This window comes from Brienomyrus brachyistius, unplaced genomic scaffold (assembly GCF_023856365.1).
Source record: "Brienomyrus brachyistius isolate T26 unplaced genomic scaffold, BBRACH_0.4 scaffold68, whole genome shotgun sequence".
Lineage (NCBI taxonomy): Eukaryota > Metazoa > Chordata > Actinopteri > Osteoglossiformes > Mormyridae > Brienomyrus > Brienomyrus brachyistius.
The window spans coordinates 1,235,886-1,248,522 of record NW_026042343.1 but is presented as its reverse complement, the minus strand read 5'-3'; positions in this window follow the sequence as shown (position 1 = coordinate 1,248,522).

Here is a 12,637-nt window from a genome sequence, read left to right as displayed (position 1 = left end):
TCCTCTCTGTAACCTTCTACGCTGATTGCAGATTTTTATTTATTGGTTTTTTTTTTTTTTTAAGTTGGTTTGCGCCGGTAGCCAAGCCGTTCATTTTTTGCTACGCTTCAGTCGCCACTCACAAATCATTCATGACAAATAGGTATTTACTGTCACAGCTGGGTGGGGCATTCTCACCACCTTTCAGAGCAGCTGGGGTGTGTGAGGTCTCACGGCTGACCTGCGGCGCATGATCTGCCGAGACTCACTCGGTTTCTGGGTTAACCGGTCGGCCTCCGAGGTTTGTTTGGCAATATGCTGAGCTGACCTTCTGTTAGAGCCTCCGGGGCAGCCTTAAGTCCTTCGGGATAACCTTAACCCTAACCCTAACCCTAACCCCTTGCTTTGTCTCATTTAATTGGCAGGCAGCACTTAAAACCAGAGCTGTCATGATGGCTGCAGATATGGACCTGTAATTGTACAGTTGTCTCACTTGTTATGGTAAAATGATTCTTGCACTGATCCATCTTCCTACGAAACGTTTCCCTCAGGTTGCCTGTTCTTCACTATTATATTTATGTGTTTAGAAGATGCTTTTGTCCAAAGTGATGTGCAAGTGAGGCGGATGGTACATCACCATCATACCGCTGCCAAGAGGCCAACTAGGAGTAAGTGCAGCTAGACTGAGCTTCCAATGAATGACCAATAACAATTAGCACTGGGTCAAGAGCTACACAGTATGTTAGAGAAAGACTTTGCAAGAAACTAAGACAGCTGTTCAAATAAAATAAAAGAGCGCAAAAGTGCAAAGCTGAGAAACACAAAGGGAATCCTCTAGAATTAGATTTATTTTCACGTAGCAGACAGATCTCCAGGTGGCGTCGGCTTGCTGACTAAAGATACCTGCTTGGTGAGACAAGAAGGAGGATGTGTCTGCAGATCAGAATATTAATGAGTTTTCACCTTCACCAACCAATCAGGTAGTTCTTCTCTCGTGAACATTAACAGGTTCTCCCTAATCACCCTGTAAGATGAAAACACCCAGACATACGCTAACCTTGCAGTTAAGTCTCGTTTTACAATCGACGCACAATCGACACAATATACATGTACACGAGTCTTCTTCAACAAAAGTCACAAAACACTAAGCGAAAGTTTGTTAAACAACAAGTAAACGATACTATTCATTGTTCACGCGAAAACAAAAATAAAGTGCCGACGTGCCAGTGGTCTCTGCAAGTTGACATCACTTGTGAGCAGCATGACACATAGGGATGTGTATAGGGATGTGCATAGGGATGTGTATAGGCATGTGCATATCATTTAATTTTTAAAGTAACGTGTGCTGGAGCCTTGCAAATGCTGTGTGATGATACTGACTGGCTGCCATATATTGAAAATTGGTCCGTTTTCGTTTACTTGGTACTGTACTGTAACTTGAGTCACATGGGTTGCAGCACTAAACCCAGACAAACCGTAGATTTTTGAGAGACCACCCAGACGCCCGGAATCTGGGGAAACTGACACCACTGGTAAGTATTTGCACCTGTATACGGTATTATGGTAAAGTGATGTTTTAGAAGGAAATTGTTAATTGGCATTTAATCTTCAAAAAACAAACAAATTCTGTACAACATCATCAGTGTTTTGACGGAGCTCGACATTAAGCATACATATACCAACTTTTTTGAATAAATATTATGAAAATATCAAGTAATTGTCTTCATATACATAGAATGCTGCGTTTTGTTATGTCTAGTAGATCTCCAGCCCATTTTTGAGTTGTTTTTTATCGCTTTATTTATAGACTTATAATAAAAAAATTATAAAATATTGTTTTCCCAGAAGGGTAGTAAATGGATCTTTGCAGAAACTAACATAGCCTTTGTTTTCCATCTAATGTGAATAATGTTTTATAGATTATTATGAATTTTCATGGAAAACAATAACAATATATGCCTCATTGCACACAGGATTACTCTGGAATATTTTAGCGTGTAATTTTGCAACTTGGACAACCGGATCGAGTAAGTTCTCTTGATTGCAAAGAAATGTGACTCATTACTATGCATTATACTTTTCCAAAATACGAGCCTGAGATTAACGGGTGCAAAAATCAAGACATTTTGCATTTGTCCTGTTCTACGGCGTAACAAACAAATGAAAATTAAACTGGTGAGATAAATATTGAGTCATTTTAATGAGTGGCCTTGATTGGTCTTGAAATAAAACGTTGCATCCTCTATGTTTGAGACAAGTCTATTCCGAGACAAGACCAAGACCGCAAAGACGTGGTCTCGACCCAGACCGGTCTCAAGTACTTCAACACTGCTTGAAGGTAGTGGGGGCCGCATGTGGGTCAAACGGGAGGACAGTGAATTGCCAGTGCCCATCAAGGGTACTGAAGGCAGTCTTTTCCCAGGCCCATGATGTTAAAGCCACCTGCCAGCAGTGAGGTCGAGGGTGGATATAAACCATGCCTGCCCAACCCTCTGTATTAGTTCTTGAGGTCTAGGTGTTGGGTAGTCAATGAACAGAAAACCAGAAATTCAACTTATGAAAGTCATTGCAGAAGTGGAGGGAGCCGTCCAGCTTGGGGATCATTATGATTGGGATCTCCCCCAGCTGTAGCATCTGCTACACATCCCCATCGATGGCCTGACGTTGAACCTCTAGGACCTGATAGGGCCACTGCATGATGACCCTGGGTTGGGTGCGAATGTTGTGAGTGGTGACATGCGTCTGCACTGACACAGCAGAGAACACATCCTGGTATTTGTCCAGGAGCTCCAACATCTCCTGGCACTGGTGGGAAGCGAGGTAGTTCCCAATAGCAACTGTTCTCTGGGCTGGTTGTTCCACATCCAACACACCTCTTCAGCCAGTTAACATGGTAGATTTTTCTACCCTTGCCTCTGCCCCAGCTGGCTGACCTTGTTAGGCAGTTAGATAAGTTTAAACAGGCAATCATTTGGTGGTCTGGAATGGATAAAATGTATTTACATTGTAAATACAATTCGATTTGGATCTCGACCAAATTGTATCTTGACCAGTCTTCTGAAACGAATGAAGCTTGTGTCCCAAGGTAGCACTGCATAACAGACTTCTTTTGACCACACAAGCCCATTAAATGAGCTATTAAGGGTTTCCCACATTGTTGCTACTCTGTATTTCCCCATTAGATCAATAAAGGTCACATATTCTTATGTTTTCTTTTCCACTCAAGAAGCACAGAGTATCATGGGTGACTAGAAAACATGAAGCATTGCAATATTCTCACTCTTACTGAAAGATTTCTGAGGTGCTGCCACACCCACATTGTTTGGTGTCATGATGGTTTCTGCCAAGTAAACATGAATGTTTCGTGTTTACATACAAAAGAACTGGTGAATGTAAACCTTTGTGTTATGTCACTCAACCAAGGGATGGAACAGAAAAATATGGCTTTTTATATGGTCAAACTAGCCCAAATGTTTACTTTGACGTGCATTTATTTGCTTTCAGTGTTTATTTGAACGAAATTGTTTTGCAACTTGAAATTCATTCCCAGAACGCATGATGCTGGAGAAAGTAAACAAACCTGGTAACTCCTACCCTGTCTTCTGTCATGAGGGATGAGTTCTTCAGAAACAGCTGTGTGTTTGGCCAACAGGCAAGTTTAAGCAAGCCAATGGCTTTGGGCTCTGAAAGAAAAAGAAATCAGAAATCTTCAATATTAGTAATGGAGGTCTTGCATGGGGGTTAGGGTTAATCTACAGTGATTCACTGATGCCTCACACCTGTAGGGTTTGGGTTTGAATCTCCCTCTGCTCTGTTTGCAGGGGGTTTCAGTCAGCGGCACCTTCAGTGGGTTTCCTGCTGCAGTAAGCTAAGTGTTTTCTCTAATGCCTCTTCTCCACTGGCATGCAGGAGCCGAGCCACACGGCGGGAAAGACGAGTCACAGCGCGGGAAAGGCGAGTCACAGCGCGGTTCCAGCTCACTTCCGTTGTCCACTGCAGAAGGGTCGGCTCGGTAAAGACGTTGCTGGGATTGGAAGCGACAGTGACGTAAAACCGAAGAGACACTTATTGACTATTCACATTGTGTGCATCATGATTTACTATAACCTACTTTCTGCTAGCAAGTCTTGGACAATCGCTGTGTTACGTCAGCATCAAATGCTGGCAGAATTAGCATTCACTTGCATAAGTTTGCATTACGAATCCATCCCGTTAAACTGTTCTAAGCTGTTTTAAGTAGGTGTTTGGAAATATTCAAGTTCTGAGTTATCGGGAATACGTCAATACACCACAATAATATGCCATACTACTATTACTGATAAATATATAGAATATGTTCTTTTTCCTTCAGATAATCCATGCATATCGACACAGATCACCAGTATCTCCATGCATTTCCACCAATTAGATGGTGGTGATGCAGCCACCTCTGTTTGATCACGACGTTCGATCTGCGCCGTACCTCAGCCGTAGCCATGCTAGTAAGCAGGGGAATATCAGCACGGCTATGGCTGAGGTACGGCGCAGATCGATTACAATGTAAAACCGTCAGCTTGCGGTACGGCTTAGATACAGTTTGGTTTTTGACGGCAGTGGAAAAGCACCATGAATTGCCTGTGGTGTTTAATCGTGTGTGAGTTAGTGCTCCATGGTTGACTGATGTTCCATCCAGACTGTTCAACAGCCATGTGACCCGTGCTGCCTGGGATAGGTGACCCTGAAAAGAAGTGGCTGGAAGGTGAAAGCCTTCGCCTGAAGGCCACTGTGGCACTGCAGGGCAAGTACAGACATTAGGTCAGAGAATAATTTAATTTCCTGAAAGTGGCTATGCCCATGCAAAAGCATTCTGTTACTCATCTGCTCATTGAATAGCAGTAATATTAGATTCTTGCTTTTGTTTGGAAGATGATCTGTGGCACTTCCCAAATACTGTTTAGACGAGGACTTGGGCATAATGTCAACACCCATACAATCCTTCTAAGGATTAGCAGCTGGGTTGCTGTTGGAAGGGGTGTTGCTCTGGCCAAAACCAGTAGCCAACAGGTCAGCCAATCCTGCGGTCTGTGCGGATCCCCCTACGAAAAGAGTCGAAATCGCAACCCCACCTCCTACTACAAAATAGAAGCAAGGTTTCGCATCTTAACTTTCTTCACATTTTCATTGTTCCGTTTTGCCGGGTCTTTTGTCTGCACTGTTTACGTTTAGTCTAATAATCACTGTTTTGAATGAGCATTACATCTTCTTGGATAAGTTCCTTCTAAGGAGTCAGCTGTAGCGTTTTAAAGTGTGATTTATGACCATGGATGAGCTGAGAGTGTAAAAAACATGCCAAGCTACTGAATATTACAAAAGAGCTGAATGTCCCAAAACCAGTAGCTCTCTCACATAGGTCTGGTGATTCGGATCTGACACGGGGGACAAGTTTTTACCAGTCAAAGGCCTCTGGCCTAAAAGCATAATAGTGCTACCATCAAGGGCGTTGCGAGAGATTCTGGGGGCCCCTGACGAAATGTCAGCAGTTAGTGAAAAATAACCATGTAGTAAATTTACACCATTGAGTAGAGCCTAACCCTGACCCAATTTCTGAACGTCTTAGCATAACAATAGTCATAAATTTTCCAGTTTTTTCACTAAATGCCAGCAATTCTGAGAAAAATGACCCTTTTAGGTATTTTTAACCATTTCACACAGCTCAGCATCATGCAATGCATTAAATCACAATAAAGCATAATACATCTTAGATATGCAATCATATCTTGTATTGACTGTTAGTACAGGTCAATGCACAGATGGGGTTTTTGAGTTAACCCGTGTCCAAGTAGCATTTACTGGTGATAAATGCTGTCTTTTTAATAATAGCTACATGTGTATTACAATAATTAAATATAAATATAACATAGAAGTACAGCACGTACTCTGGACACAGAACCTTGTAGAGCTGCAGTTAAAGGTTCCTTTACTTACCATTTTTTTGTCTTACAAACCCATTTCCCAAAACGTTGGGAAGCTATGTAAATAAAAACAGAATGCAGCGATTTACAGATTACATAAACCCATATTTAATTGAAAGTAGAAAAAAGACAACGTATCATGTTGAAACTGAGAAATGTTATTGTTTTATGACAAATATATGACCAACGTTTCAAGGAAGTTGGGATGGGGGGCATGTTTACCTGTGTGCTGCATCGCCATTTCTTTTAAAAACACTTTGCAAACGTCTGGGAACCGAGGAGACCAGTTTCTGGAGCTGTGAAAGTGAAATGTTGAGCTATTCTTGCCTGATATACAGTCATGGCCAGAAACAGTGGCACCTCTGCATTTATGTCAGGAAACCCTTGAAGTCTGAGAGACCTGGAGCAGCTGCCAGAGGAAGTGTGGTACAAAATTCTAGTAGATGTAAAAGACTCATTGATTGTTACAGACAGCGATTTAAATCGGTTATTTCTTCCAATGGGGCTGCTACCAAGTATTAAGTTCAGGGTGCCAATAATTTTCTCTAGGCCATTTTTGACATTTTGTGTGGAATGTCTCAGATTGATATCTTTCCTTTGCTTTTTGTGTTCTTCCAGTGCCAACAAGAGAAATAAATATGACAATACCAAATAATTGCAACAATATTCTGGGAGAAGTGGTGCATTTTCTGACATAAATGCAGGGGTGCCAATATTTCTGGTCTTGACTATAGGACTTCAGCTGCTCATAGTGTTGTGTGTTGTAGTCAAGACCGCCTAAATGGAGACCAAGACACTGCCGAGCCCGGAGGGTATCAAGACCAAGACACTGCCGAGACTTGAGGGTACCAAGATCAAGACCAAGACCAAGACACACTAAGGCGAGACCAAGACCAAGGCTGAAAACAGACTAGAGCTAGAATCGACATCACATGACTCAGATCAACTGTAGAGGAAAAAGGCATTGCTGTAAAGTGTCATTACTCGTTAAATCAAATTCATGTTATCTTTTCAATTGTATTGTCCATATGTCTCTCATTTAAAGTCTCCCAGATTTATCATAGTTACGAGGCCTGATGGAAAATAATATTCTCAGCAATCCTCTCCTATAACCATTTTATCAGACCTTGTCAAGGGAAAGAGATGGGATGTACCAGAAAGATGTTCATATTAAGTCTCTTATACCAGGGACAGAGGCCTCGGGTAAGCTATGAATATGGCTATGTAATGATCCCTTGCTTTGAATTGAAGAGAATGAGCCTCCAGATTGACTTGCACCTCCAAGACCGTGCTTTCTAATGAATGTAAAATCCCTAATTTATTTGAATTATAACTATGCTATAGACTATGTTGTATCCATTAATAGATAAACTGGAATTGTCCCACTGTAATCTTTACACTTCGATATCAACATCAGTAAAATTACTTACCATATGGCATAGAACGAATGCTTGCTCAACACAATGCCCAATGCACAATGCACAATGACAGATGCTATATAAAATCAATGATGATTTATTATGTCAAATAACACCACTGTAATAATTAAACAATACACCCACACAGCAGTCTCCGTCAAGGTGGTTCGACAAAATCCGCATACAGCATAATGTTTCTTTTTTTGGGATGTTTTGCAAATTTACTCTGTGCTTTGTAAAGCCAAAGTTAATTACTGCCGACCTCGCGGACATTTTCGGACATTTTTTGCCGACTTCGCTATGATGCGATGTGTATGATGTGTGTGGACTGTGAAGCGCTGGCAGTGTCCGTTGAGAAAATGTATACAATGTAACTTTTTTAACATAGATGCATCTGACTGGTTGCATTTGAATTGAGGCACGTAATAAATAATGATACTGTTCTGTGAGGATGCGCTGTTTTCTCTTTTTTCCCCATCCCATTGAGACAGCTATGTCTGAGACCAAGACAAGACATTGACCAAATAGAGTCGAGACCCAGACAAGACCAAGACCACAAAAAAAATTGGTCTCCAGACCGGTCTTGAGAACTACAGCACTAGCTGCTCAACAGTTCAGGGTCTTCTTTGTCGTATTTTTCTATTTATCATGTGCCAAATGTTTTCAATGGGTGACAGGTCTGCATGGCAGACAGGTCTGTCTAGCAGCCGGACTCTTCTACTATGGAGCCATACTGTTATAATATGCATTGTCTTGGTGAAATATACAAGACCTTCTCTGAATCCAATCCAAGTTAAAATCATTTGCACCACAATAGATAGGACTGGCACAGAGTAGCTAGAATTAAGGCTGGAAATCTGAAAATATTTTTCTATTGCCTGATTTTCTGCCCAGCTGCCCTTTTTATCTAAAACCTAATAAATTCATTTGGAGTCAACTAATCATTGTTAAGGATTAAAGTTACAGTTAGTGTGTCAGACATGACACACATTTACATTTTACTTATTTAGCAAAAACCTCTTAACCTTGCAGCAAATCGGCTTCATGCAGACCTTGGCTTCCAAATGAACTTTAAGCTAAGGGTGAGTTTTGGAATCAGTTTGGCAAGTCGTATCATGCGAGTTTAAAGGTCAGATGACAAGATGATAGACCACTACAGGAGGGTGGGGTTGACAAACGTTGACTTTGTAAAGCTGGGAGCCTTTCAGCACCTATGCAGAAACTTGGAATGAAAAGGATGAAGTATGCAGACGAGCCTGTGAGTTTAGTACCTGCCCTACAAAGGGATTAAATACATTGAATATTCTTGACTTAAAGTAACTTCAGTCATGAATGAAGCATTAATGTGGTTCAATATGACACAGCCTCCTAATGATTAACAGACAGAAATATTGTATTTAAGAAGGTAATTACTTTACAATAAATCGCAGAGGGGTATATTCATTGTAGGTCCTATGTGTGTCTTTTGTTCTTCCATGAGGCACTACCCATTTGCTGGAATGTTTAGCAAAGAAGAACATTACCCTGCAAAGCACTGAGGCTTTCAGGTTCAAATAAAACTGTGCGGACCTTTAATGGGGAAAAAGCCCTAAGAGATGTCACAGTGAAACGGCAGGTATGCGAGTGCATTCTTTAGGAATTAGGGTCAATCAAATCCATGAATGTGTAAGGACCAGGGCTTCTAAATATGTCACTATGCTTGGGTGGTAGGCTTGAAGTTATCAAGTTACAGTGGGATTATGTATGTCATTCTCCACACCCAGATCTATCAAGCTTCTCAGGAAAGAATAGCACAGAACAGCTAATCTGCGTGGTATGACATTCAAAAAAAGACCTTAGTCTGCTGGCAAATTGCCTTGTCAAATAACAAGATCAGGGAACAAAATGCACCATGAAATTAACCTAAATTTAGTAAAAACACTGCAAACTACTGTCATGGAAACAATTTAGTTATGTTTGCCCCTTTCATACTGTAATTACAAAACTCACAGCGTGGAAAAATGGAAAGTAGTTATGTTTTGAGTTTCAAGATTTATTTTGGGGTCCCCAAGAAGGGAGAAGATGGTGCTACGGTTCGACTCTATAAAATCAACCTGGGAAAGGTCACTGCACTGGTGCTAATTTCACCAGCCTAGGTTTGTGTTGTGATTCATGTTGATGAGGGGCATGAGTAATGAAAATTTGCATGCAGGGATGGAAAAAATGGGGGCGTGGGGGGGTGTCTGTCAGCAGAGCTTTACCCAGAACAGATAAAAATGGGAGATTCAGGACCGCCCCCTCATTTTCACATATGCTGGTGTGCTGCTTTTGTAATTAAGACAGCAAGGCCTTTCATAACATGGCATTCCTGGTACTTGTGTAGCTAGTAATGATCTGTTCCCCTCTGCTCACTGACCATTACAGAAGTTCTTGCATAGTGTCCATGGTATTTGTCTCAGTAGCAGATGGCTCGATGGGCTGATCACCAGGTGTGACTGAGCTTCATTCTGCTACAGCACTCGAACCTTCACTTTTTACCCCATCGGCTAGTAAGCTCTGCCCAAACCTGCCTGGCTTGTGGGGACTCAACCAGACCCTGATGCATCAGCTGCTGAAGATTGTATCTCTGCATCGGGAAGAAAAAAAATCGTTTTCTAAGTTCACTTTTTCAAACGAGAGCAGTGCTGAAGTAACAAATTTTCACAACGCACTGCATCTCCAAGATACATCCCAGCACTGGAAATTACAGTTAACATTTGCTGCACTGCCACTTCCATGCAATAATTTCATAGTGTTATGTTATATTTAAAATATAGGCAGTATTTTCTCTCTGTCTCACTTCCCATTAAATAATTGATAATTTGATAAATAATTGATAAAATAAATAAATAAAAGATTAAATAAATGTAATAAATAATTGATAAAACAATTTTGTTTTTTTTTCTAAATTATGCGACACTTCACTGACTACTAAACAATGCATGCAGCCCCGTTCATGCTACGCTCTGGCCAAAAGATCTAGATCAAAAATACGTGGATCACAACTGAGTGAAAAAAAAATAATTAAAGAGGCTGTTTAGCACTACCAACACCCATTTATCAATCCTTAACTGAAAAACAGTGGAAATGCTCGTCATGGTGGAGCCACCTTCCTGGCTCTCTTGTGAGTCATTTGATTCATCTCTCTTTACACATGCTACCTTCCTTCCACTTTTATTCAGAATGTTTGACTGTTTTAAGATGGGTTTTCATTTATTAGAGCTGTCACAATTACTCAATAAACTCCATTACCCGATTACAAAAAAGTATTGATCAAAAATTTCCGTCTCGATTACTCGGCAATATGGCGGAAAGGAGACCGCAGGTAGTGGATGGAGGTAAAATACTGTAAAGAGTGAAAACCATCAGTTTTGTGGATGCACTTCACATTAAACGTGAATGAAAACGCAGTCGCCCGTCAGGATTGAACATAAATATCACCACAGCATGACTGCAATGCAAATACATCTTAAAGAAGACTCATCCAGTAATGCAGGTTAACCATAGATATGTGAAGTTTAGGTCTGTTGTTGTCATCACTTGCGCTTAAATTATTATTTTGCTTAATTTACTTTCTACGATTCCTCTACGTCAAAAAATGAGCAATTTGCTAAAACAAACGTTTAGCCCAGTGATTTAGCCACATCATCTTACATACTATGGTAAATATTAACCATATTAACATATTGTGTGTCTTGACTAGGGCTGAATGATATTTGATGCTTTCATGACACAGATCCAAAGCAGTGCTGACAATCACTTGGTTTTGCTCAAAATGGTCTCTATGAAATACAAAATATTTCTATACAGTGGAAAACTGTCTTTCTGTGAGCAGTTCATCTTGGCTCCTCTCCTCTTCATTTTTAGTTGCCCATTGAAGGCACCACATGGTCTACGGGTCAAAAGCAGGAGGAGAATGATTATGATTCTCAAAGCGCACATGCAGAGCTCATGCAAAACTGGTCAACTTTAGACGGAATCTTTAAACATATGCTAAATAATTTTGAAAAGGATCACCAGAATTGCAAAGCTTGCTAAATTTTGTTTCCCGTGACTGACCAAAAATGTTTTAGCGCGAAGTATTGATGGTGTGAACCTAACAGACTAGTGCGGTCCTCGCGATGTGACCATTGCATGCGCATCAAATGCCATGCACGCTGTTCGTGCTGTCGCTGCACACTGCTGCACACTGCTGCACACACTGTTGCACACGTTCGCCCAATGTGGGCGTGGCTTTTTGGCAAAGTCTACAGCAGGGTTATTCAAATCACGGTCCTCGAGGTCCAAGCACTGCTGGTTTTCCAGCTTTCCTTTACCCGTGAGGTGGGTGTGAAGCCTCTGACCAATCAGAATCAGTAATTATTACACTAACTACCTGGGAGAACTGAAAACAAGGCTTGGATTTGGAATGGAAGGTCCAGATTTGAAGAGCCCTGGTCTACAGTTCCCTTCCACTGTTGAGAAACATGGAACTTAAATGTCTTAAATTGACCATATGAGTGACTCTGCAACAGCTGCTAGGATTCTGCCTTCCGACAAATGCAATATAACTATTGTATTACAGATGGTCCTCTACTTATGATTGAGATACGTTCCGAACGGCCGTTCATAACTTGAAATGTTTGTAAGTCATTATTCAGCATCATTTTAAGGGTATACGCGAATACAAAGAACTAGGATGCTCAGAGTACGTACGCTACACTAGCGCGTGGTCGGAGTAGTGACCACAAGTCGTAATAGGTCAAATTGGCAAGCAGAAAAAAAATTGATGTTACGGACAGGAAACGGGAGCCCAATGAACACAATTTGGACTTACAGTCCTCTTCGTTCGTATGTCTGAAAGTCTGTACATTGAAAGTTCGTAAGTGGAGGAGCATCTGTATATTATATTGTGAATGATTACTCAATTATGTTAGATTAAATCAGTGGATTACTCGATTATTGATATAATCGATAGTGAAAGCCCTTAATATTTATATGGGCAACAAGAAAGTCAAATGCTGATCCGGTTCCCGGTTTCCCATATAGTGCTTTTCACTGGATCCCACAGGAACCTCCTCTCCAAAATCTTTTTTTCCCACTGACAATCTAAAATGTTTTGAACATTTTAAAAAAATCATTGTAGATTTAAGTCATTTAAGTCTTTTTTTCAGGCATTCTCATGACAAACAGGTCGTGCACAGGACTTGTCAGTGTCCCAAGCACAGATGAAGTAGCACTGAAAAGCATTCTTTACAGGCCATAGTAACTGACCTGAAAAGAAAAAACTCA